This window comes from Macaca mulatta, chromosome 6 (assembly GCF_049350105.2).
Source record: "Macaca mulatta isolate MMU2019108-1 chromosome 6, T2T-MMU8v2.0, whole genome shotgun sequence".
Taxonomy (NCBI): domain Eukaryota; kingdom Metazoa; phylum Chordata; class Mammalia; order Primates; family Cercopithecidae; genus Macaca; species Macaca mulatta.
Genome location: NC_133411.1, coordinates 41,435,725 through 41,458,489, shown reverse-complemented (window position 1 = coordinate 41,458,489; position 22,765 = coordinate 41,435,725). Strand labels below are relative to the sequence as shown.

At 38.9% G+C, this 22,765-nt stretch overlaps 1 long non-coding RNA gene across 1 annotated transcript in view; it reads left to right on the top strand.

Moving 5' to 3' along the window:
- Positions 1-15,061: 15,061 nt before the first annotated feature.
- The window catches only part of LOC144341313 (uncharacterized), a 90,701-nt gene continuing 82,997 nt past the window's right edge, over positions 15,062-22,765 (top strand). The window contains exon 1 of the long non-coding RNA XR_013418170.1: positions 15,062-15,131. This is a non-coding gene — a long non-coding RNA (uncharacterized LOC144341313). The remainder of the gene's footprint in view (positions 15,132-22,765) is intronic.

Here is a 22,765-nt window from a genome sequence, read left to right as displayed (position 1 = left end):
CATATATGTCTGTTGTTAGTTTCCTAAGACCGCAGCTAAAATTTGTCTTCCATCTAGGCTTAGTACTGTGAGACATATTTTATGGCTCTAGTATTTGTGCCAAACATTACCTTGTTACATATTAAATTTATATGGCAGTTCAATATGGTTAAACCTAGATGATAAAGAACTTGCTGTACTTAATGGAATTTATTGGGTATGTGCGTATCCTGATGCAAATATATTTTCCTTATAAAGTCTATTCTGCCCTTTGCAAGGCATAAAAAGTCTGAAATTAGCTCTGACTTTTTCTGTGAGTTTCAAAATGTGATCTTTAAAATAAGACAGCAAAATACTGTGGTGGAACTGCAGTTTTGGGAGGAGTCTTTAGAAACGTCTTCCTTTTTTCTCTATCCACTCCTTCTAGACTACATGTTATGTTTCCATACTATGAAGAGGGTATTGACTATTGAAAAGTTGACAGTAAACTCTAGGGCAAACGTGAGATTTGGAAAACCTAATTGTTCCTTTTAATATCATTCCCAGGGCCACATTCACCATGTAGACAGGGTTAATGTGCAGAGTTTGCAATGGGAATATGAAATCTGGAAACTCTAGTTAATTCTGTATGTCCCCATTTCGTCCTCATTACTAGCTATTGCATTTCCCCACTTTCACTCTAGATATTGTGAGTACTTCGTAAAAGCTTGCAGCTACCCTCTTCTCTGGGTAAGTGCCTCAACCAGCAGCCACATCATGGGAGGTTATAACCCCTGCCCCTAGGAGCAGTTTTCAGCCGACAACTGACTGACACAGGGTTTCTTAAAGCCAATCCCCACACCTCAAGGTGGAATAACTCTGTGAACAACTCAGGCCCCAGTGCTCCTTATGGGATCAGTCTGAAGCTAGATGGAGTCCAGTTGAGATCATGTCATTGTTTACATGTGCAGGGGGAAACAACAGGGGAGTAGGAGGGCAGATAGTAAGGACATCCTTTAGAATAGGATGGGGCCATGATAATTAAGACAGAGCTCTTCTGAGCAAGAGTGAAAGGGATGCTCCCTGGTCATTCTGCTTCTGCTTCAGCCTTTTAAATTAAAATGTGATGAACCAACTTCCAGTTTGATTCTACTGGGGTCCACCTTGTCAGCAATGTTCTGGCACTGCCCATGGAATTGCTAAAGGTGCTTCTCTCACCATTAGAATCTTGATATTTCCTGTTCATAAATAACTCAGGGTCAAGGATAGAGCTAAAATGCTATGCTTTGTCGTTTTCCCTTTACTTTTATCTAAAATTCAACAAGAGAAATTGAAAGAAGGGGCTGCCAGCAATAATAGGAAGATAGGGACTCCTGTTTTCTTCCTAATTTATTTCCTTTTAAAGTCCTCACTTCCTTTTCACAAGTTGATTAGATTGCCAAGATTTAGTCCTGTGCTATTCATGTGCATTTGTAAAGCAATAACTTCTACAACAGAGGAAAGGAAGTAAAGGTAAACAGGCTTTAAAGTGACTTGGTCAAATTCACATAACTTGGCACAGCTTTAGGAACAGACTGTTTCCTCATTCCCCAAATGTGTAGTCACCTCTAGACCCTAAAAGAGAGTGAGTGATTATTTTTAGCACTTAATAAAACCTTGGAAAACAAACAAAAAAGACATTCAATATGATACTGCAGAGTGATCTATTGGCTCACGCCTGTAATCCCAGCACTTTGGGAGGTCAAGGCAGGCGGATCATGAGGTCAGGAGATCGAGACCATCCTGGCCAACATGGTGAAATCCCGTTTCTACTAAAAATATGACGATTAGCTGGACGTGATGGCTCATGCCTGTAATCCCAGCTATTTGGGAGGCTGAGATCGGAGAATCACTTGAACCAGGGAGTCGAACATTGCGGTGAGCAAAGATCTCGACACTGTACTCCAGCCTGGAAACAGAGTGAGACTCCATCACCAAAAAAAAGAAGATAAGTCATCAATCATATGTTTAAAAAGCTCAGAGCTGCACCAAGTTGCGTTCCTCAGCTTGATAACCTTGAAGATGAGCAAGCTAAGACAGGCTAAGTGACTTGACTATAATTCCATAGCTCGATGGGGAAGAAGCTGAGACTGGAGTGTAGATCTCTTGATAATGTAACTTGCAGTCTGGGAACATGGCAAACAATTCCTGGAAACATCCCCACTTCAAATGCCTAGAAACATTGGATAAAATACAAGAAACAGTCTTGTAAATGCATGGCTGAACTTGCAAGAAGATAGGATCTGAAGGAATTATGAAAAACACACCACTAGAAGGCAAAGAATTTAACAATATTGTGCCTCCTCCAATCTATTCTGAAAGGGAAGTTCAGGAACATGGAGAAAACTAAAAGATCTAACATACATATACCAGGAAACTATAAGAGGGAATTGGAGGAATTGTAATATTTGAAGAGAAAGGCAGGGGGTAAATGGGAAAAAGCTGAAAGAATTAAAATACAGAATAAAATGGTAGAAATAATTTCAATCACATCAGTAATTGTAATAAATACAAATGTTCTAAATTCAACAGTTAACAATGATTGGCAGGCTGGATTTTAGGATGCAAAATATATGACCAACAAATATTAAATAAAAAAGCTGGTGTCAGTTATAAATCAATAGTATTTTCAGACAAAATAAACTTTAAGGCAAAGCGTGTTTAGAAATTAAAGGGGTTACTTCATAATACTGAAATATGTATTTCAACAGAAAGATCTAACAGTTCTAAATTCTAGACATCTAATAGCATAGTATTAAAATATGTGAAGTAAAAGTTTGCAAAATTGAAAGGAAAACTTGACAAGATTTTCATAAATGTCTCTCAGATCTGAGAAACGATGTACAAAAATTAGAGAGCATATGAACATTGGAACATTAAATTTTTATGAGTTCAATAAGATTTTGGTATAAAAAACAGACAAAATATGAGCAAGGAGAATTTATAAATCAATCTCACTCATGAACATAGATTTTAAAACCCTGAGAAAATAATAAATTAAATGTAGGAGTGTTTATTCTATGTTCGTATACATATATGTTCATATGCATACATATTATATAGAAATATAAAATTAATATATGAATACATAAACATATGCATCTTGACCAAGTTGGATTTATCCCATTTTTTTCCAAATTATCTGTGTGGATTTCTAAGTTGAAATACTAAAATGATTTATGTTAATTAGCACAACAGTAGATTAAAGGAAAAAATCTTGTGATTGCTTCAATAGATTCTGAAGTATTAGCATTCAATCATCACTCATGACAACAGACAAAACTCATAGCAGACCAAGAATAGCAAGAAACTTCCTTATTCTATTAAAAGCAATCCACTAAAAACCTATTATAAACATTATTCTTCTTGGTGATGTATTAAAAATCTTCCCTTGAAAATTAGGAATAAAGTAATAATGTTTGCTATCAGTGTATGAGTTCATCTGTAGGTACATCTATACAGATTCATATGATAGTAGGTACTATAGGGATAGTTGTACATCAGAAACAAAGTAGATACATAAGAATTGAAAAGAAACAAAACAACAATTTGCATGCCACATGATTCTCCACATAGAAAATTAGAGAGTTTTTTTTTTTTTATATGATTGTTGGATTAATATAAGAATATCAGGGTTCAGTGTGGTTGCTCACAGCTGTAATCCCAGCACTTTGGGAGGCTGAGGCAGAGGATCGCTTAAGCCTAGGAGTTTGAGACCACCCTGGGCAACATAGTGAGACTTCATCTTTACAAATAATAATAATAATAATAATCAGCCAGGAATGGTGGTGTGCACCTGTAGTCCCAATGACTGGGGAGGCTGGGGCAGGAGGATCACTTCAGCCCAGGACACTGAGGCTGCAGCGAGCTATGATTGTGCCACTGCACTCCAGGCTGGGTGACAGAGCAAGACTGTGTCTGAAATAAAGAAAAAGTAAAGAAAAAGAAAATAAAAAAATCATGTGCATACTTATACACCAACAATGTGTAGGTATAAATTTCTAGTTGGAGCTGATCAGTAGTCACTCTCTGGAGTTGGAGAGAGGCATCCCTTGCTACAGATCAAGGAAACTCTTTTTAGCTCCTGAACAAAGAAACAGGCTCATCTAATAAGGAATTGAGACAGACACTGCATTGGGCAGGCAAGAGGCAGCGCTTGCCATACTTTTCCAGAATAATCTATGTGAATGGTCAGGTTTTATACGTATTCTTTGTATGCTTGGAAAAAAAGGCTTAATGTCTAATTGTTGGATGCAAGTTTTCAAAAGAATGAACCATATTTAGCCATTAGATCAAATTCCTAACCTGTAGTGTCTATATTAATTTTTTGATTGCCATTCTCTCCAATTTTTCTAAGAGTTCGAGTTTATAACATTAAAATATACTACTAGGTTTGTGGGTTTGTCAGTTAAAACTGTTTGTGTTTATTGTGTAATGTGTTTACTGATATGCTTGGATATATTCCTACCATCATGTTTTCTTCTTATGACCCCCCTTTTTGTTGCTTTATACCTTCCTCCTTTCTTGTTTCATGTTGAATAAAGTTTTCTTTTCTCATCCTCTACATCTTGGGAAATTACACAGTCTACTAGATCAATGATTATCTGAAATGTTTGGCGTATGAACTTAACCAAAGTTTCAAGTTAATAAGTATATTTACCATCCTCCAAAATGATATAAAAATGTTAGAGAAATTATTTCTATTTATTTTCCTACAATCCATATAATATTTTTCTAGTACTTTACTTCCAACTTGTTTTTTTATATCTTGTTTCACATTAATCTTTTGCACCATTACTTTTTAGACTTACCTAATCTGTATTACTTTATTTTCCCACTGCTATTTTTTGCAGCTTACTCCCTTATTAGAGGTTTAATTTATTTTTAAACAGAAATATATCTTCCTCTGATTCTTTTAGTAAGAGTCTCAAAGAATAAGCTCAATCTTTCCTCATATCAACATGTTTTATTTCTCAACTTCTAAATGATAGTTCATCTGGGAATAGGGTTCTAGATTGACACTTATTTTCTCTTAGCACACTTTAGCAGATATCTCCTGTGTCTCTTTTTTTGAAAATTTTAACTTTTACTTTAGATACAGGAGTACATGCACAGATTTGTTATTAATACACGAGAATATTGTGTCATGCTGAAATTTGCGGTATGGATACTGTCACCCTGGTAGTGAGCATAGTTCCAGATAGGTAGTTTTTTAACCCACCCTACCTTTATCCTCTGGTAGTCTGCAGTGTCTGTTGTTCTAATATTTATGTCCATGTGTGCTCAATGCTTAGCTCCAACTTATAAGTGAGAATATGCGGTATTTGGTTTTCTTTTCCTGTGTTAATTTGCTTAGCATTATGGCTTCCAACTCCGTACGTATTGCTAAAGATGACATGATTTCATTCTTTTCATGGCTGTGTAATATATGTACCACATTTTCTTTATCCAGTCTACTGTTGATAGGTACCAGGGCTAATTCCATGTCTATGCTATTGCGAATAGCACAGCAATAAACATACAAGTGCATGTGCCTTTTTGGTAGAATTATTTATTTTCTATTGGATATATACCCAGTAATGGGATTGCTGGGTCAAATGGTAGCTCCGTTTTAAGTTCTTTGAGAAACCTCTAGACTCCTTTCCATAGTGGCTGAACTAATTTACATTCCCACCAGCAGTGTATAAGCATTCCCCTTTTCTTCATAGCCTTACCAATATCTGTTGTTTTTTGACTTTTTAATAATGGTCATTTTGACTGGTGTGAGATGTTATCTCATTGAGGTTTTTATTTGCGTTTCTCTGATAATTAGTGATGCTGGGCATTTCTTTGTTTGTTGGTCACTTGTCTGCCTTCTTTTGAGAAGTGTCTGTTCATGTACTTTGCCCATTTATTAATGGTATTATTTGGTTTTTGCTCATTGATTTGTTTAAGTTCCCTGTAGATTCTGGATATGAGGACTCTGTTGGATGCATAGTTTGTGAAAATCTTCTGTCATTTTGTAGGATGTCTGTTTACTCTGTTGATAGTTTCTTCTGCTGCACAGAAATTCTTTAGTTAAATTAGGTCCCATTTGTCTATTTTTGTTTTTGCTGCAATTGCTTTTGGGGACTCAGCCAAAAATTCCTTGCCAAGGCCAATGTTGAGAAGAGTATTTCCTAGGTTTTCTTCTATTATTTTTATAGTTTGGGGTCATACATTTAAAGCTTTAATCCATTTTGAGTTAATTTTTGCATATGGTGAAATTGTCCAGCTTTAGTCTTCTGCATATTTAAACAGTTGTTCTAGCAACATTTATTGAAATAGCAGTCCTTTCCCCATAGCTTGTTTTTGTTAGCCTTGTTGAGGATTAGATGGTTGTGTGTGACTTTATTTCTGAGTTTTGTATTCTGTTCCATCAGTCTATTTGTCTGTTTTTGTACCAGTACCAACCTGTTTTGGTTACTGTGGCTTTAAACTATAGTTTGAAGTCAGGTAGTATGATGTCTTTGTTCTCTTTGTTTAGGATTGCTTTGGCTATTCAGGGTCTTTTTCGGTTGCACATGAATTTTAGATTTTTTTTTTCTAATTCTGTGATGAATGACATCGGTAGTTTGATAGGAATAGCACTGAGTCTGTAAATTGCTTTGGGCAGTATGGCCGTTTTTACAATATTGATTCTTCTAATCCATGAGCGTAGAATGCTTTTCCATTTATTTGTGTGGTCTCTGATTTCTTACAGCAATGTTTTGCAGTTCTCTTTGTAGAGATATTTTACATGAATACCGAGCTGTATTTCTAGGTATTTCATTTTCTTTGTGGCTATTGTAAGTGGAATTGTATTCTTGATTTCACTCTCAGCCTGGATGTTGTTTGTGTATAGAAATGCTACTAATTTTTGTACATAGATTTTGTACCTTGAAATTTTACTAAAGTTGTTAATAAATTCTAGGAGCTTTTTGGCAGTCTTTAGGATTTTCTAGGTATAGAATCATGTCTCTTTCCGATGTAAAATCTCTTGTACATCTAATTGTTTTCTTTTTGTTTCCTTTAAGACTTCATTTACTATAGTTTCTTTCAGTATTTGATATTTGGTCTGATCGTGTCTTCCAGATCATGTATTTTAAACTCGATCCCCAGCACAGCAGTGTTGAGAGGCAGGGCCTTTCGGGAGGTGTTTAGGTGATGAGGGCTTCACCCTGATGAATGGATTAATGCTGCTATAGAAAGGGCTTGTGGGCATGGGTTCATTCTCTTTTGGCCTTCTGCCTTCTTCCATGTCAGGGCACCACAAGAAGGCCCTCACCAGCTGCTGGTGCCATGATCCTCAACTTCCCAGCCTCAAGAACTGTGAGAAATGAATTTTTGTTCTTTATAGATTACCCAGTCTCAAGTATTCTGTTATAGCAACACCAAACAAACTAAGGCAAAAATCGGAACCAGAATAGTGAGGCTTTGTTACAACCAATATCTAAAAATGTGGAATCAGCATTTAAACTATGTAGTGAGCAGAGGCTGAGACAGTTTTGAACTGAGTGCTGAAAAAGCCTGCATTTCCATAAATGGAGCCTTAAGGGCAATTCTTGTGAAGTCTTAAGAGAAGAACTGTAAGCCAACACCTCTATCTTCTTAGCGATTACTTAAGTGACTATGAACAGAATGTAGAAATATGGACAGTAAAGCCCATTTCAATGAGGTCTCAGATTGAAAGGAGGAACAAGGTAGTACGAACTAGAGAAAAGGTGATCCTTGCTATGAAGCGGCAAAGAACTTGACTGAATTGTGTTTTTGTCCTAAGACTTTGTGAAAGACAGGACTTAACAATGAACCAGGATATCTGGCAGAAGAAATCTCCAGGTAGCAAAAATGTAGGATGCTGTGTGGCATTTCTTAACTGCTTATAGTAAAATGTGAAAAGAGATAAAATATTTAAAGATAGAATTTATAATCAAAAGGGAAGCAGAATGTAAAGATTTGGAAAATTCTTAGCCTGGCCATGTCAAGAACAAAAAAGCATCTTTAGGAAAAACAACCAAGGGTGTGGCCAAGTAATTGTCTGATAAGGAAATTAGTACGAATAGATGGAAGTCAGGTGCTATTCATCAAGACAATGGGAAAGTAGCCGTAAAGTCATTTTGGAGATCTTTGAGCCTGCTTCTCTCATCACTGGCCCAGAGAGCAAGAGCTATGGAGGCATAGCTACCTCCACCTAGATTTCAATGGATGTCTCAGGCAGTCTTGGAGCGCAGGCAGAGACCTGCTGCAGAATTAGAGTGATCACAGAGAGCCTCCATTAGAGCAATATCCAGCAGAACTGTGGGGTGGGGGCTGCCATAGAGAGTCCCCACTAGGATAATGCCTAGGGCAGCCATGGGAGCAAGGCTCCTCCCAAGACCCCACAACTGCTGAGCTACCAGTATGCAGCACAAGCCTGAGAAAACCATAAGCTTTTGACTTAAATGTGTGAGGGCTGACACATGGGCTGCCTGAGGCCTTGAAACCCAACTCCAATCTTCAGTGTGCTAGAAGGCAGCACATGGAGTCCAAGAAGACTATTCTCAAGCCTTGAGATTCAATGTCATTTGCCCTGCTGGAATTTTTACTTACTTGAAACTCGTTATTCTTTTCTTTTCTATTTCTCTTTTTTGGAATGAGAATGTCTATCATTTGTGTGAGACACCATTATATTTTAAAAGTACATAACTTGTTTGATTTTATAGGCTCACAGCTGGAGAGCATTTTGTCTCAGTATGAATTACGACTTGAGTCTCACACATATTTGATGTAGATGAGACTCTGGACTTCAACTTTAAAGTTGGTGCTGGAGTGAGCTAAGACTTAGGGCTACTGGGTTGGAATTAATGTATTTTGCATGTGAGAAGGAAATGAAATTTGAGGACCCAGGGTGAAATGCTATCATCTGAATGTGTCCCCCAAATTTGTGTGTTGGCAACTTGATCCCCGTGCAACGGTGTTTAGAGGTAGGGCCTTGAGGGAGGTGTTTAAGTCATGAGGGATCTGCACTTATGAAAGGATTAATGATGCTCTAAAAAGGGCTTAAGGAAGTGAGTTCCTTTTTGATATGGTTTGACAGTGTCCAGACCCAAATCTCATCTTGAACTGTAGTTCCCGTAATCCACAGGTGTCATAGGACCCAGGGGGAGGTAAGTGAATCATGGGGGCAGTTACCTTTATGCTCTTCTCATGATTGTGAGTGAATTCTCATGAGATCTGCTGGTTTTATAAGGGGTTTTTCACCCTTTTGCTCAGCACTTCTCTTTGCTGCCACCATGTGAAGAAGGACATGTTTGCTTCCCCTTTCCACCGTGATTGTAAGTTTCTTGAGGCCTCTACAGCAATGCTAAACTGTGAGTCAATTAAACCTCTTTCCTGTATAAATTACCCAGTCTTAGGTATGTCTTTATTAGCAGCATAAGAACGGACTAATACAATTCTCTTTTGCCTTTCTGCCTTCTGCCATGTGGGAACAAGCAAGAAGGCCCACCAGATGCTAGTGCCATAATCATCACCTTCTCAGGCTCCAGAACTGTGAGACATACATTTCTGTTTTTTTGTAAATTACTCAGTCTTAAGTATTCTGTCATTGCAGCACCAAATAGAATGTTATTCTACATATATGTTTATTTGTATTTATTTTATTAATCCTGCTTCTTCTGCTTATTTTATATGAGCATCTATCAGTCATGATCTTCTTAAATATTTCCCCTTGGCCATTAATTATATGTTATCCTTTCATAATTCTTACTCGAGCTTGACTTTCTCATTCTCTTGTTTCTGTTTCTTAATCTCTCATATTTTACATTTGTTTATCTTCTGATATATTTTGGATAATTTTTTACACGTATGTTTTAGTTTGCTATTTTCATCTTCAGCTGGTAGTCTATTTTATACTTCCAGAGTTAAATTTGTGTGTGTGTACATGTGTGATATTCAGTATTCATTCAGAAAAATGTGTTAAACCTATATAGAGGTAATATAAAATGCATGTACCTCTACTTTGGTAACAAAATAGAATATTACCAATACCTAAGACTCCTTCTGTGTGTCTCTCTCAATCATACTTTCTTCCACTGGTAACCATTGTCCTGACTTTTTGTTAACCACTTGCATTAGCCAGCATTCTCCAGAGAAACGTCACCAATAGGATATGTGTAGGGATAGCTAGATAGAGATACAGACAGATAAATAGACAGATAGATAGTCCTTTGTTCTATGTAAGCCTTCAATTTATTGGATGAGGCCCACTCACATTATGGAGGGCAATATGCTTTACTCAAAATCCACTGATTTCAATGTTAATTTCATCTGGAAGACCCTCACCAAAACATTCAGAATAATGTTTGACCAAACATCTGGGCACTACAGCCCAGCCAAATTGACACATAAAATTAGCTATCACAATTCTACTCGTTATTAATCTGGCACCCATATGCATCTCTTTAAACTATCCTTAATCTCCAAATAAAGACAATAAAAAAGTCATAATTCAACCTAACATGATACAACTGTCTTAAGTGCAAGCAAAAACACACTAACCCTCTCCTCAGAAGAGGATACAAAGTCTCTGGGTGGTGTTTACCCTTTTCCTTGGTATTCCATAAGGTAAATACTATGATATAAAGTTACCAATACTTAAATACTTAAATAAACTTATCTTAAATGTAAAGTCAATACTTCTTATGTTACATTGTAATGGGCTAAGAAAGGGAAGAAAACAAAGACATTTGCTATGTATACACACACACAAACATACTCATAACAAAATAAGGAAGAAATACTCATGACAATGACAGTCCTTCTTTCATAACTGATCCTCTGAGCATAGTTGGTATTTATAACAAGCTTCTTTCACTACTCCTTTTGTATTGCCTTTGCCTTTAGCAAGCACCTAAGCTGGCATGGTTTTTTACCTGGTGGGGTAACCCAAACTTTCATTCTTGAAGAGTCTGGGTCATTAGTAGTCCTGTCTGAACTGAGATGTAATTTTTTATTGACCTTAATCACAGAGTATGGTAAGAGGCACCTGAGGGATCTCTTTTTGGACATGCTCTTCTCTATATCCATTGTAGAATAGCAGTTCATTTTCATCTTGGTAGCCTGAATGAATCACCCCAGCCAGTACAATAACTCTCTTCTCTGCCTGTTGATTTAGAGGCAGGAAGAGCCCAAAGTAGTTGTGTTAATATTAACTCCCAGTTCAATGAAATCCTTGTTGTGTGTCTTCCCTCTAGAACCCTCTAGAACTAAGACTTATAGGCAAGCAGAGCACAAGGTCATGAGAACAGGAAGCAGACATTAGCTAATGGGCCACCAGGAATTATAGTGAGTGGTGCTGCTCCTATTTCTATTTCTTGACTCCTGGATCCATGAATCCTGACTATAGGAGTAACAGCACCATATACTAGATGCTGACTCAGAACCTCCTGGAGAAACTTGTCTCAGCCTTGCAAGGTGTTGCCACCTACCTAGCAATGCAGCTGAGTCTTCAAAGGGCCATTCCATTGTCCCGCCAGGCTAGCTGTTTTAGCATAGTGGGAAACATGGCTAAGTCCATGGAATTCCATAAGCATGGGCCAATTGATGCACTTTATTTGCTGTTAAGTGAGTTCCTTGATCAGAAGCAATACTGTGTAAAATACTGGGACAGTAGGTAAGGCATTCTGTAACTCCATGGATGATAGTTTTGGAAGAAACATTGTGTGCAGGAATTGCAATATTATATGCAGAGTAAGTGTCTATTCCAGTAAGAACAAAACCATGGCTGAGTTTTCTCTTTCTCTGTCAACTGATGGTAGGAAACTTTCTATGAGGCTATAGGTGCAAGTTGGGAGAGTTGAGGTAGGCTAGTAGGGGATCATGGGCATTTGAACCACTTCTTCATGTAACTTACTTATGCCTTCCAGGCCTGCTCAGGCCTGATCATATCTATAATACTTCCATTTGATAATGGAGTGCTGCTGTGCATGCCCAACTTTGTGGGTTGGTTGGTCAGATAACACCCATTTCACAATGGGCAGCTCAGGTTGCATGCTGACTTGGTGAGCTGTAGTTAAATATTCAGTTTCTGCTAAGATACAATAGCAGGCTAAGAGTTGTTTCTTAAAAGGAAAGTAGTTATCTGCAGAGGATGGCAAGACTGCTCCAAAATCCCAGGGGCCTGCTCTTTGATTCACCTGTAGAGGTATGCCAAAGGCCACAAACAGCATCCCTGTTTGCCACTTAAACTTCAAGCACTATTGGATATGCTGGATCATATGGCCCAACCGGCAGAGCAGCTTACATGGATCTGCTGTAGAGTCTTCTCTTGTTCTGGGCCTCACTCAAAACTAGAAGTTTTTGAGTCATTCAGTAAATGGGAATGGAGTAGCACACCGAAATGAGGCATGTGTTGCCTCCAAAATCTCAAGAAGCCCACTAGGCATGGTACTGCTTTTTTTTTTTTTTTTTTTTTTTTTGGTTGTTGTATTTGATCGTTCTTGCATTGCTATAGAGAAATACCTGACACTGGGTAATTTAGAAAGAAAAGAGGTTTAATTGGCTCATAGTTCTGCAGGCTGCACAGGAAGCATGATACTGGCATCTGCTCTGCTTCTGGGGAGGCCTCAGGAAACTTACAATCATGGCAGAAGGTAAAGGGGGAGCAAGCATATCATATGGCCAGCACAGGAGTACTAGAGAGGCAAGAGTTGCTACACACTTTTAAATGGTCACAAGAACTCACTATTGTGAGGACAAGGATGGTATGAAACCATTCATGAGACACTGTGTTCACAAGCCAATCGCTTCCTATCAGGCCCCACCTCGAACACTGGGGGTTACATTTCAACATGAGATTTGGGTAAGACATCCAAACCATATCACTTGTAAAGGGGTCAAGGCAGCAATTTGTTCTTCACCTTAGAAGGGATACCTTGACATGGCTGACACCAGTGGTCCTCAGGAAATTTCACTGATAGAAGATCCCTCAATATTTATCAAATTTTCCACCTTCTGATAGGCAAATGTCTTACCAATAAGTCTAGAGTAGTTGCTAATTCTTACTCACTAGGTTCAATCAGCATAATTTCATCAAGAAGTAGACCAGCATGATATCTTATGAAAGGGAAAGGTGATCAAGATCTCTACAAACTAAATTACGAACATAGGGCTAGAGAATTGATATACCCCTAATGTGGGACAGTGGAGGTGTATTGGTGGCCTTGCCAGCTAAAAGTGAACTGCTTCTGATGGGCTTTATTTTATTTATTAAAGGGGATGGAGAATAAAGCATTTGCCTGATCGTTAACTGTATGTCCAGTATATAGGGATGTATTAATTTGGTCAAGGAATAAAACCACCTCTGATGTAGCAGCTGCAATTGGAGCCACCACCTTGTTAGGCTTATCATAATCCACTGTCATTCTCCAAGATCAACCTGTCTTTAATACAGGATAAATGGGAGAGTTGAATAGGTTTCATCACTCCAACATATTTCAAGTTCTTGAGGATGGCACTAATCTCTGCAATCCCTCCAGGAATGTGGTATCACTTTTGGCTTCCTTTTTTAGGTAGAGGCAGTTCTCATGGCTTCCACTTGGCCTTTCCCATCATAATAGTACCACTCCATAAGTCAGCACTATTCACAATAACAAAAACATGAAGTCAACCTAAATTCCCATAAATAGTAGACTGGATAAATAAAATGTGGTATGCATACACTGTGGAATACTACACAGCCATAAAAAAGAACAAGATTGTATCTTTGCAGCAGCATGGATGGAGCTGGAAGTCATTATCCTAAGCAAACCAAGGCAGGAACATAAAACCAAATGCCACATGTTCTCACTCATAAGTGGGAGCTAAACTTTGAGTACACATGAACACAAAGAAGGGAACAGCAGACATCAAGGGCCTGCTGGAGGGTGGAGGGTGGGAAGAGGGTAAGGATTGAAAAAGTACCTATTGACTATTATGCTTATTACCTGAGTGATGAAATAATCTGTGCACCAAACCCCTATTACATGTAATTTACCTATATAACAAACTAGCACATGTATCTCTGAACCTAAAATAAAAAGTGGAATTTTCTTTTCTTTTTCTTTTTTTTTTTTTTTTTGAGATGGAGTCTCACTCTGTCATCCAGGCTATAGTGCAGTGACATGATCTGGTTCACTGCAACCTCCGCCTGCCTCAGCCTCCCAAGTAGGTGGGACTACAGGCATGCGCCACCGTGCCCCACTAATTTTTGTATTTTGAGTAGAGACGGGGTTTCTCCGTGTTGGCCAGGCTGGTCTTGAACTCCTGACCTCAAGTGATCTGCCCACCTTGGCCTCCCAAAGTACTGGGATTATAAAAAGTGGAATTTTCTAAATGAACAACAACAACTATGACAAATCAGAGATAGTGCTCAGCACATAGTAAGTGTTCAATAAAATGTTTACTGAGAAAATAATAATAAATTAAGATACTTTTAATGAAAATATTTGAGCTGAAATAACCATATAATTCCATCAGGAAAAATTAAAATTGATCTGATATTATGAACTTCTTCACCATCTATAGGGAAAGTAGTATTTCAATGAAAAATATGGTCTACAAAGAAGAGCCAACCAAGAGGGTATTTTCTAATTTATTAACTATTAAATGTAGAAGATTGATGAAAATTTCATATAAATGATGAAAACCATATGACCACAATAAAAATAAACATTCTTGAAAAAAATACGAATGACATCTTAGTATTAATAGATAGCTAAAAACATATATAGAAATAGCTAAAAATGATTACTATAAATGAATATTGCCAAAACAATTATTCTGTTTATTATTTAATGTTCAGAAAATTTATATGAAGTTTTTTTTTTTTTGCTTCAATGCAACAGATATGTGCTATTTTTTTAGAAGCAATTTTATTTTTAAAAGAAGTTTTCGAATAGAACTATTTCATAGGCCTGCCAATGACATAAACCAATTGTCAGTCAAGAAATTTTAAAAAATTATCTAATTTTAAAGTGTTCTGGTTAGGATGATAGATTATGTGGTTACTTTATTTGTATCATAAGTTGTTCTTTTTTTTTCTCTTTAGATATTTGTGGCATCTTCTTTTTGTTTCCTGTGTTTTGACTTGTTGCGGTGATGCTGATGTGTTGATGTGGGTGAGAATCTAATTTCTTTCATTATTCTAGAACTCATGGAGCCCCTTTCAATCTGGAAATTTATAATTCTCATTTTGGGGTAATATTACTTGCAATATTTCATCTTTAATTTTTTCAACTGTTTTTTTTAAAATTTTTTTTTCTTTTTGTATTTCCTAATCCTTGATCTTAGAGTTTCTGGGATAGTCTTCTAACTTTCTTTTCTTTTCCATCTCTTTTTGCTCTACTTTCAGAAAAATTTGCTTGACTTTATCTACCAACTCTTTTATTGAGAGTTTCATTTTTACAATAATTAAAAAAAAACAGATTTCCACAAACCTTTTTCCCCGGTTGTCTGCATGTTTATATTGTTCCTATAGAATCTATTCTTTTTATGAATCCAAATATAGTCTTCTTTCTCTGGGGATATTAATAATGGTTTTACTTATTAATACTTATTAATTTAAAGTTTTCTTCACCCTGTTTTCTTCTTTGGTAATGTTTTTGTGTGGATCTTTTGGTCTCTATTGACTGGTTATTTGTGATTAATGGCTGGGGCCTTAAAAACTGATTGGAAGATCTGAGTGCGTGAGTGAGGCTGGTCAAATTTGAATATCTCTATGGGGTTATCAGTATCTGTGCGTTTTCCTTATGGGTGGGTTAGATACTCCAAAGTAAAGGTCTGAAGTGTTTGGTCTGAGAGCCCACCATTCAGCATTCAGTATTCATATGATCATTTCACTTTCCTTTTCTTGGTATTATTTCCCATACAGACTTTCAACTCTGACTGGCAATTAACAGTCCCTAAAACCTTTTGTTTTTACCCTTTCCAGGAAAAAGTCCTTTAAATTTATTGGGCAGAGGTAATAGTTCTGAAGAACAAACTGGGAACGGGAAAGCAGAAGGAATCTAGTAGAAATCCAGCTGCTTCAGAAACAGCTTTTCTCACTCTTTTTCACGGAGTCACTTTTCCCTAAATTACAAGTCTAGAGTTATTGGGCGTTGGTGGCTCCAGAATCTTTGGAAGATTCTGTAGTGGAATGGATTTTGTTATTAGTTTTTTTGCCAATTTTTGTTCATCTTTTACAGGTCTCATAAGTCACTGACACTGGTCATCTGCTTTTCAGGTTTCAAAAACCTGTCAACTCTTGTCTCCCCTGCTGCTCTCTTCATCTTTGTGGATTAAAAGGTTTTTCTGGGCTTGTAATTTTGGCAGGATTTCTGGAGTGAGTAAATTCTGGGTATGTGTTGAATCTGCCGTCATAATCTTTATAGATGTTCTACTACAGTCTTCTTTAAGTGTCTCTCACTTTTATGGTGGTTTTTCTTTCATTATGATTCGCATTCTCTATTACTTTCTTCAATCATTTTAAACATGCTGATTATATCACTTTATTCGTTTTTCAGATCATAGAATCATCCAGTCGTTGAAATGAGACTTTATCGATGTGAAACCATTTCTTTGTGTGGTCTGTAAGTTTTTGGACTGTGAGCTTCTGTCATTATCCAACACATCCTCTCCCTGCCCTCACTCCTGTGGGAGTTGTTTGTCTCGTTCATGGCAGACATTTTGTAGGGTAGTTTTGAATTTCCATCTGCGTCTCTCCCACTCAAGACAAGTTTTTTTAATGTTAATTTCTTAGCTTGAGGATTCTTGTTCTCAACAAGCATGTAAATTCTGATTTCACATGTGCATCTTTTGGAGACATGGGTCTCACTTTCCCATGGCAGCATTTTCTTTTTATTATTTCCATTCAGGGAACTTCTTTCTGTTTCCCTAGGCTAGTTGGACTTCTTGCAATGAAAAGACCATTATTTCAGCCTCCTACTTAATAGGCAGAGTAGCCAGTGCAACCCCTACTTGGTAGGGACTCAACACGATGTTGATTTCTTCAGAAGCAGGCATTGATGTGAAAGTTTATATGAAAGTAACTCAGTTAGTGTTCGCTGGAAAAATTGGGGTGTGAAGAAATGGGAGTGGAAAGAAAATTTGGCCAAGCAAGAGCATAGTATCAAAGTTCTGCTAAGAAAACTTTGGTTCCGTTTTGAAGTGCAGATATGAAGGTCACACTTAGATCCCTCCTCTATAGAGGGAGGGGAGTAGGGGTAGCTACAGATTAATCAGTAGTTAAAGGCTTCCCCAGGAGTGATATAAATACCCAAGAGATTCCAGCTTTACATCAGTTATCAAAGGGAATCTAGCAGTCTGAGGCCACCTTGCAAATTAGGAGATGCAGGTGCTGACTGTTGTAGGGGATGGTACACAGGGAAGGTGAGTGCAAAAGTTGGCAAAGAATCCAAAGAAATGTGGGTAGAACAATGGCATTACCTGTTGCCTCCTATCACCACTGACTGAAGCAATGTTCCAACTCTGCACCCTCACTATTGCTGCTGGCATGGGGGAGAATGTCCCCCTCTCTCTTTACAGGCTTTGTTTGAGAGAATTTGGGCATTGCCTTTCTTTTTTAAATTAAAAAATTACAACAAGAGTCGTGTTTTCCCTACTTTTATGAACATGAAATGTGTGTCCACTTTAGCACATTCTGTCATAAGATCTGTAGTATGTACCACTTAAGCAGGACCACATTTCACTGTGTGTAAACTGATGATGTAGGTGGAGTAAAGACATAATTTGGATTCTCTAAAATTACATGCTAAGAAAGCCCTACAAAGAATTGTGGAATAGAGTGATTTGGGCTTCAGGTAATGCATGTTTTCTCTCCAGGTTCACATAGTTCAAGGTTGATTTTAAATTAGGTGCTAGTTTTATAAAATTGCAAACCGGGAATTTTTATGAAAATGGACTTGCCAAACTTTACATTACATTTTATTAGAAACATTTTGAGAAACTAAAAAAGATGATTTACCACGTACAGTTTGCTCTAAAGAGTATCGTATACCTTCATAAGAGTAACAAGAATATATCTTAGGTTATAGCAGGTTTACATTCTTCCCTATTATCTATTCTTTTACTTGCTAAAGTGTAGTAGTAATCTGAGAGACACAGGCTAGATAGATAAGTAAAATAACACAGACATGAAATCCAGATTCTTATTATTATGTATGGCTCTTCTTTTCCAGGGTTTGATGTGATTTTTAAGGATGTGCAGGAAGAGACACACGCTGCGTGTGTGTGTGCATGTGAATGTGTGTTATACTCATAAATATATTTGAATAAATTATATGGTCCTTTAGAAGTTTGTCTTGGGGCCGGACACGGTGGCTCACGCCTGTAATCCCAGCACTTTGGGAGCCTGAGGGGGGCGTATCATGAGGTCAGGAGTTAAGACCAGCCTGACCAACATGGTGAAACCCCCTCTCTGCTAAAAATACAAAAATTAGCTGGGCATGGTGGCACATTCCTGTAATCCCAGCTACTCAGGAGGCTGAGGCAGGAGAATTACTTGAACCCAGGAGGTGGAGGTTGCAGTGAGCCGAGATTATGCCAGTACACTCCACAGCCTGGGTGACAGAGTAAGACTCCGTCTCAAAAAAAAAAAAAAAAAAAAAAATGTAGTGAGAACGAGGGCTTAGAACAAAAGATTATTTTCTTCAGTAAGCATTTTTAAGCATTTACCTTCTCCCCAAAAAGAATAACAAATGAAAACAGAAAAGCAAAAAACTAATACAATAAATGGATGAACATGTAATGAGTGTTAAACTCTAAAGTCGGACCTGAGAGGGCTTTTGCTTTGCACTTCTAATTCTGGTACCTTCCTTGAGCTCCATAACTCTCTTAAGCTGCAGGCTTTTTGTCTTTAAAATGTGTGTGTAATTCATATCCACTTGGGGATATGGTGAGGACCAGATGGTATAATGGATGATGCCTACAACAGTGCCCACCTCCTCGTCAGAAGTCAATAATGGTAGTGACTATAATTATTATTGCATCATTGGCATCAGACTAAAAATAATGTCCTACAGAATACATATTTCATAGCTACTTTAAATCCTTAACTTCACATTCACAAAGTATTGTAACAACAAATTTGAATAATATATCCTATCTTCCTTTCCTTTCTCTCCCTCCCTCCCTTTTTTCCTTCCCTCCCTCCCTCTCCTTTCTCTCTCATAAGACTGTGTGTTGCACTCAGATTCAGAGTCATATTAAAATGCTCCTTCACTGCAGTCATATGTATTATTAAATCAGGAAATACAATCTTTCTAAAACTCCATTAGAAATTCATGGAAGCCTCTCCAGGTTGAACATCAGTTTCAGCTTGACCTCTTTTAGAAAACACTGCATTGGTACTTTAAAGCAAAACTATTTCCTCGATTTCAACAAAAGCAAAGGCAAATTATTTTCTAATTCGAGACACCATGGCGCTCTGTGAATTTAGCCTATTATTTTGCTGTAAACCTAAGCTAAAGCACATACTTAGCTTGGCATCTTTAAGTGAATCATAAATATAAAGCAAGCAAGCCAACAAACACACAAACAAATATAACCAGAAGATTTGCATTACCAAGTAAAATTGCTAATTTTCTGATATAAACTGGGCTAACAACATTCTCTTCATATAAATCATGGACAAATTCTGCATGGGTTGAGTTATTATTCCTAATTAATTTTATTACGTAAAGGTTAACAACAGACAGGCCAGTGCTGTTCTATTGTTAAGCTTATATAGTGTTTAAAATCATATTTCTAAAGAATACTTGAAAATCATCCACTAGCCTTTTTCCTTGCAGATGGACATTTGTTGATGACTTTATTGTGAAAAACGATTCCTAAAATCTCATTTTTTTTGGGTGATGAGGGGGAAGAAGGAGTCTCACTTTGTTCCTCAGGCTGGAGTGCAGTGGCATGATCACAAAAATGTACCTTATAACAACATTTTCCTAAATAAACCAAGTATTAACATTTCTCTACTTTTCTGAAACCCTGCAGACTTGGAAAAAAAAAACCGATTAACAAGGGTTAACTGCATTTTGGATCAGGCTATACTAAATAAGAAGTAGACCTAGTCTTCTAAGAATTGGGAGAAGACATACCAGTGATATATGCAGTGTTTGAACACTTCTGCAATTTGTGATCTTATTGCAAAACACCCAGACTCTCAGTTTACTAGAGGTCAGTAAGCTTGAACTGTTGTTGATTGGGGATTGTTCTTGAATCGACCTCTTTTATTATATTATCAGAAGCATTTAAACCAGAACAACTCCATCTTGAATAGGGGCTGGGTAAAATTAGGCTGAGACCTACTGGGTTGTATTCCCAGGAGGTTAGGCACATGCTACAGGTCATTCTAAGTCACAGGATAAGATAGGAGGTCAGCACAAGATGTTGCTGATAAAACAAGTTACAGGAAAGATGCTGGCCAAAACCCACCAAAACCAAGATGGCAACAAGAGTAACCTCTAGTTGACCTCACTGCTCCTTATATGCTAATTATAATACATTAGCATGGTAGAAGACGCTCCCACCAGCACCATGACAGTTCACAAATGCCATGGGAAGGTCAGTAAGTAAGTTATCGTGTATGGGCTAAAAAGGGAAGGAACCCTGAGTTCTGGGAATTGCCCACCTTTTTCCCTGAAAACTCATGAATAATCCACCCCTTGTTTAGCATATAACCAAGAAATAACTGTAAAATGGGCAACCAGCAGCCCTTGGGGCTACTCTGTCTATGCAGTAGCCATTTTTTATTCCTTTACTTTCTTAATAAACTTGCTTTCACTTTACTCTGTGGACTCTCCCCGAATTCTTTCTTGCACAAGATCCAAGAACCCTCTCTTTCTGTTTAAATCGGGACTACTTTCTGGTAACAATATGGAGACATTGATCTCATGGGCTTTTGTGAAGATTAAATAAGATGATATATTTAAAGTTCCTATACAATGCTTTCAATTGAATAGGTACTCAATACATGAGGTTCCCTTTTCCCTTGACTCTTAGTCCATGTCAATGTTGGAAATTTAAATGAAAGCCTCACAGGATCCTTGGGGTGTTGCTTTCCCAGCCAGAAACTTCTGTGGCTGATGATACCTTTGCCCATGTTTTGCTCACACCTGCTGGGCTTGTTCCACCCACTTGGCCTGGCAGGCTGCACTTGGCTTGTGCTACCAGCCAGGATCCCCACGCCTGCCAAGAGCAAGCCAGACGCGAAGTGCTGAGGGGTGCGTGGGGTGTGTGAGTGAGTGAGCATGGGGTCCAGCCACTGTGCAAAACCAGGCACACCAGCTGTCCTGGGATGGGCAGCTCCAGGCACTGGCATGGGCGCCAACTCCCTGAAAGGCTGTGGCTGGACCATGCGTACTGGTCCATGTGGCACCGGGGAATGCAGTGTCACCCCTAAACTTGGAGATACTAGGAACCACAGAGCCTGAAGAGGGTGTCACAGCCTTCAGGGTGCCCCTTCGTCTGGGCTCTCTGAAGGGCCGCAGGTGTTGTCTCCTTCTCCCTTCTGTTCGTCTTGTCACCCACAACATGGCAAATAAGGGACGTGTTTCAGCCCTGTTTGTGTTACAGCTCTTTTAGCCCCACCATTTATTTGGTGGGTCCTGAGTTCTTGTATTGCATCCAGGAAGAATGAGGTATATGGACAAGTGGAGGGTTAGCGAGGTGAAAAGGTCTTTATTGAGTGACAGAACAGCTCAGAGGAGACCTGCAGTAGGTAGCTCCTGTCGGCAGGCAGATTGTCTTGACTAGTGTCCACCTCTCGGCAGAGGGGAGACCCACAGTCGGTAGCTCCTCTCCACAGGCAGGTTGTCATATCATCTGCCCAAGTCTGCCTGAATCTGGGGTTTTTATTGGCTTCAGAAGGTAGGAAATGCGTGCTGATTGATCCATGGGTGGCCGTGGGCAGGCTCGGAAAAAGCACTCTAAATTCTCATTCGGGTCTGTGGAACTGGCAAACCAGCTCCCAGGCCTCAGGCCATCCCTGGCCCAAAAGTGGGGTTTTAGTGAGGACCTGACCCTTTCTGCCCAGGAACCTGTCTGCCTCCTGCTGCCACTTACCTGCCCTCCATGGTGCCCGTGGCACCCAGGCTATTCATGCCAAGGGGTGCCTGAAGGCCCACGTTAAGTCACCCTTAGCACCCTCTTGGCCTCCCTCTTGTGCTTGTTGGCACCCAGAGTCCGGAGGGGGCCAAGGCGGCAGAGGGTTGACATGTCAGTGTGCCCTGAGTGTACACACACCCGGCCGGGTCATGGTAGTGCCTGGGCTCAGCCACAACTTTGCTTCAAAATCGGAGTGGGCACTGGGACTGGGGAGAGGGCAGGTAGCAGGAGCAGGCACTTTCAAGCCTTCCTGGGGAGGGGGCTTTCTGAGCCCCCGGGAGTGTAGAGATAGTTGGGTTTGCAGCGGGCGCTGGGCAGTCGCAACTGTGCCCAGGAAGGTGAGGCTCCCACCTCTCCAACTTGGAATGGGGTGGGGATTCCACGTGTTCCTGGCTCCCACTGGCTCCATGGAGTGAGCAACCCCGGCTGCAGCTTCCCCACTGCAGCTGGCATCATGGCAGTGGCCACTCCAGATGCGCTGCTGCTGCCGCCATCAAAATTATGTAAACTTGTGAATAATACAAGGTAGAAATTGATTACATGACTGATTCCTGATGCAGACAATAAAAACCTTGGAAGCCCTGAGAAGGCAGAGGTCACTGATGATGCCATAGTTATTTGATAATGAGACATGACCTGTCACTTTAGTGGA